The sequence below is a fragment of the Schistocerca cancellata genome, unplaced genomic scaffold (genome assembly GCF_023864275.1).
Source record: "Schistocerca cancellata isolate TAMUIC-IGC-003103 unplaced genomic scaffold, iqSchCanc2.1 HiC_scaffold_625, whole genome shotgun sequence".
In the NCBI taxonomy this organism is placed as follows: Eukaryota; Metazoa; Arthropoda; class Insecta; order Orthoptera; family Acrididae; genus Schistocerca; species Schistocerca cancellata.
Genome location: NW_026046636.1, coordinates 57501 through 62500, shown reverse-complemented (window position 1 = coordinate 62500; position 5000 = coordinate 57501). Strand labels below are relative to the sequence as shown.

The 5000-nt window shown below is 54.1% G+C and overlaps 1 non-coding gene across 1 annotated transcript in view; it reads left to right on the top strand.

The window, feature by feature from the left end:
* The first annotated feature begins 3355 nt into the window (after positions 1 to 3355).
* LOC126135361 (small subunit ribosomal RNA) overlaps positions 3356 to 5000 on the top strand; it is a 1909-nt gene continuing 264 nt past the window's right edge. The window contains exon 1 of the ribosomal RNA XR_007527897.1: positions 3356 to 5000. This exon is cut by the window's right edge and continues 264 nt beyond it. This is a non-coding gene — a ribosomal RNA (small subunit ribosomal RNA).

Sequence of the window (5000 nt, the reverse complement as noted above, 5' to 3'; positions counted from 1 at the left end):
CGATATGTAAGCACCAGCATGGACCAACGTCCGGTGCATCCTCTCCGCCACAGTACACCATCCACACTATGATAACCACACCAGGGGGTCCAATTATAAAATAGAATATCCCACCCGTCCAACATCCACAATTGCTCAGATAAGCCACCAACACCCACACATGTCCTACACAGGGGTGCACCCAACACCACCACACTGCCTCCTGTTACGGCACAGAAACAATGGCAGGAATGAATCACACAGGTCTGCCACTCCCTTGCCGCAACCACAGACGCGGCGCGCCTCCAGTCACGAGCGAAAAGCGCATCCTGACGAGACAGAACTGCTGTGACATACTGACGCTGCCTCAGACATTCACTTACAATGATCACTACCAACGAACCTGCCCCCCCCCCCCCCCCCCCCCAAACACACTATCTCTTACCATGTTGTGTACTGTAATCCAACCCATTTTGCACCTTAACCTAACCAAATTTGTAACGCAATTTGTACCGCAATGTAACGCAATTTGTACCGCAATGTAACGCAATTTGTACCGCAATGTAACGCAATTTGTAACGCAATTTGTGTCTTAACCTAACCCACGTTGTGCCTTAACCTAACCCACGTTGTGCCTTAACCTAACCCACGTTGTGCCTTAACCTAACACACGTTGTGCCTTAACGTAACCCACGTTGTGCCTTAACGTAACCCACGTTGTGCCTTAACGTAACCCACGTTGTGCCTTAACGTAACCCACGTTGTGCCTTAACGTAACCCACGTTGTGCCTTAACGTAACCCACGTTGTGCCTTAACGTAACCCACGTTGTGCCTTAACCTAACCCACGTTGTGCCTTAACCTAACCCACGTTGTGCCTTAACCTAACACACGTTGTGCCTTAACGTAACCCACGTTGTGCCTTAACGTAACCCACGTTGTGCCTTAACGTAACCCACGTTGTGCCTTAACGTAACCCACGTTGTGCCTTAACGTAACCCACGTTGTGCCTTAACGTAACCCACGTTGTGCCTTAACCTAACCCACGTTGTGCCTTAACCTAACCCACGTTGTGCCTTAACGTAACCCACGTTGTGCCTTAACGTAACCCACGTTGTGCCTTAACGTAACCCACGTTGTGCCTTAACGTAACCCACGTTGTGCCTTAACGTAACCCACGTTGTGCCTTAACGTAACCCACGTTGTGCCTTAACGTAACCCACGTTGTGCCTTAACGTAACCCACGTTGTGCCTTAACGTAACCCACGTTGTGCCTTAACCTAACCCACGTTGTGCCTTAACGTAACCCACGTTGTGCCTTAACCTAACCCACGTTGTGCCTTAACCTAACCCACGTTGTGCCTTAACCTAACCCACGTTGTGCCTTAACCTAACCCACGTTGTGCCTTAACCTAACCCACGTTGTGCCTTAACCTAACCCACGTTGTGCCTTAACCTAACCCACGTTGTGCCTTAACCTAACCCACGTTGTGCCTTAACCTAACCCACGTTGTGCCTTAACCTAACCCACGTTGTGCCTTAACCTAACCCACGTTGTGCCTTAACCTAACCCACGTTGTGCCTTAACCTAACCCACGTTGTGCCTTAACCTAACCCACGTTGTGCCTTAACCTGCTCTGTAATTGGCATATGACACGTTACATTAATCTAGTGTTGTCTAACCACAACCCTCTGAATATAGTTCGCTACTCGCACCGCCCACCCTCTTGTGTGTCGTTTCATGTTGAACACTTCGCAAGTGTTGCTTACTTTTTACATGCTCCCGCTGTACACTGTAATGTGGACAACTGCAGGATGTACATCGCCCCCCCCCCTCCACCCTGCCTTCGCACGCTGGTCGTTCAGGTGCTTGCGTGTTCAATGCCCTTCGCAGCTGTTCACTGGCATTCGCATGTCGAAGCGCTCAGTCTACGTCGTGGTACGGCCTGTGTCCACTGTCCGCTGATATCGTAAGCTTAATCCTCACATTGTACTGCACATAGGTCCGTATGTACTGAATGATACGCTGTGGCACATGTGTGACCGTACGACTGCGCCCAACAACAGCGAACCATACGGTCCAAATGTTGTGCACTCAGCCACGTGCCGTCTCCCCATAACAGCTACATTGCAGTGTGGTACGCCATAGAGACGTGTGGGAGTAACGGACGCCCTGGATGGCGATCAGCATGAGCCGTCTGTTGATGTAGTGGCGCGTGTATTCAAACGTAGTCGTCTCTTCTCACACAGTGTGATAGCATGGTGCACCGCGTTCCACATCTGCGACATGGTACAGATGCTGGTTGACAGTCGGTCTCGTAATGGACATCGCATACGTAGGGGGCCACCTCCCACGTGTTCTCTAGTCGTGCACATTTTGTTGCGTGTATGTGGGCAGACGTAGTGTGTCGTGACACCTAACAGACAGGTATGCAATAATCGTTGCATTTGCAAACTGGGATGGACGTCTACGTTTGCTGGTGACGTGACGCAACGCAAATGAACAACTGGTAAACCCATTGTGGTGCGGTTGTTGTTGCTGGAGGTAAATCAGTAAGGGCACATCTGTGTGTGAAGCGATACGCGGCGGTGGCTGGGTGGGACCGTCCCCGGCCGGTGAGGGGGGGCCGCCCGGCGTGCTGGCCGCGCGGTGCGTGGGCGCACGCGCTACAGCCGGCTGGTGGGGGCGCCCAGTGGCAGGCGCGCCGGCCGACGGACGCGGCAGGCGGCGCAGCTGCGCGCCGGGGCACCCTGCGCGCGGCGCCGGGCGGCCAAAGTGGGTCCTCGCGGGCCCGGTGCGAAGCGCGGTGGACATCTGCAGTGTGCTGGTCCGACTGAGGACTGTGTGCGTTGAGGATGCGCCGCCGCCCGGCACTCGGCGCCGCGACGCCGTCTGCTGCTCGGTCGCCCCAGCGGTTCTCGCTGGTGGTTTGTATCGCAGTTGTGCAGACGTGTTGGCACGTGCGCTGTGCTGGGAGAGTTCGCTTCGGCACCCACGTGGGGCCTTTGCCCTTCTGTGGCGCTGGCGTTGGAGCTGCCGGTCACCGTAGGTGGCGCGTGTTGTCTCCCGCCGGCAATGCCACGACAGCACGCTCCCGGGCCTCTGTCGGCAGCGGCAAGCTCAGTTGGGAGCACGGGTGGTCGCACCTAAAGCGTCTACTCGCCTAACTCCGGGCGATTGCGCCTCTCTCGAACCCGACCAAGTACTTAGGACGGCGCTGCGCGCCGCCGGGACCTGAGAGGGTTTCGAGGTGTATTGTGCAGGGGAGCTCAGCCTCCTCCTGTTTGCAGAATAATTGAGCGGACGCTTGCGTGTTCGCGCGGGCCCCTGGGACACACTCCCGGGCGGCCGGCTGCTCAGCTCTAGTTGACGCAGCTCCCTGGTTGATCCTGCCAGTAGTCATATGCTTGTCTCAAAGATTAAGCCATGCATGTCTCAGTACAAGCCGCATTAAGGTGAAACCGCGAATGGCTCATTAAATCAGTTATGGTTCCTTAGATCGTACCCACGTTACTTGGATAACTGTGGTAATTCTAGAGCTAATACATGCAAACAGAGTCCCGACCAGAGATGGAAGGGACGCTTTTATTAGATCAAAACCAATCGGTCGGCTCGTCCGGTCCGTTTGCCTTGGTGACTCTGAATAACTTTGGGCTGATCGCACGGTCCTCGTACCGGCGACGCATCTTTCAAATGTCTGCCTTATCAACTGTCGATGGTAGGTTCTGCGCCTACCATGGTTGTAACGGGTAACGGGGAATCAGGGTTCGATTCCGGAGAGGGAGCCTGAGAAACGGCTACCACATCCAAGGAAGGCAGCAGGCGCGCAAATTACCCACTCCCGGCACGGGGAGGTAGTGACGAAAAATAACGATACGGGACTCATCCGAGGCCCCGTAATCGGAATGAGTACACTTTAAATCCTTTAACGAGTATCTATTGGAGGGCAAGTCTGGTGCCAGCAGCCGCGGTAATTCCAGCTCCAATAGCGTATATTAAAGTTGTTGCGGTTAAAAAGCTCGTAGTTGGATTTGTGTCCCACGCTGTTGGTTCACCGCCCGTCGGTGTTTAACTGGCATGTATCGTGGGACGTCCTGCCGGTGGGGCGAGCCGAAGGCGTGCGACCGCCTCGTGCGTGTTCGTGCGTCCCGAGGCGGACCCCGTTGAAATCCTACCAAGGTGCTCTTTATTGAGTGTCTGGGTGGGCCGGCACGTTTACTTTGAACAAATTAGAGTGCTTAAAGCAGGCAAGCCCGCCTGAATACTGTGTGCATGGAATAATGGAATAGGACCTCGGTTCTATTTTGTTGGTTTTCGGAACCCGAGGTAATGATTAATAGGGACAGGCGGGGGCATTCGTATTGCGACGTTAGAGGTGAAATTCTTGGATCGTCGCAAGACGAACAGAAGCGAAAGCATTTGCCAAGTATGTTTTCATTAATCAAGAACGAAAGTTAGAGGTTCGAAGGCGATCAGATACCGCCCTAGTTCTAACCATAAACGATGCCAGCCAGCGATCCGCCGCAGTTCCTCCGATGACTCGGCGGGCAGCCTCCGGGAAACCAAAGCTTTTGGGTTCCGGGGGAAGTATGGTTGCAAAGCTGAAACTTAAAGGAATTGACGGAAGGGCACCACCAGGAGTGGAGCCTGCGGCTTAATTTGACTCAACACGGGAAACCTCACCAGGCCCGGACACCGGAAGGATTGACAGATTGATAGCTCTTTCTTGATTCGGTGGGTGGTGGTGCATGGCCGTTCTTAGTTGGTGGAGCGATTTGTCTGGTTAATTCCGATAACGAACGAGACTCTAGCCTGCTAACTAGTCGCGTGACATCCTTCGTGCTGTCAGCGATTACTTTTCTTCTTAGAGGGACAGGCGGCTTCTAGCCGCACGAGATTGAGCAATAACAGGTCTGTGATGCCCTTAGATGTTCTGGGCCGCACGCGCGCTACACTGAAGGAATCAGCGTGTCTTCCTAGGCCGAAAGGTCGGGGTAACCCGCTGAACCTCCTTCGTGCTA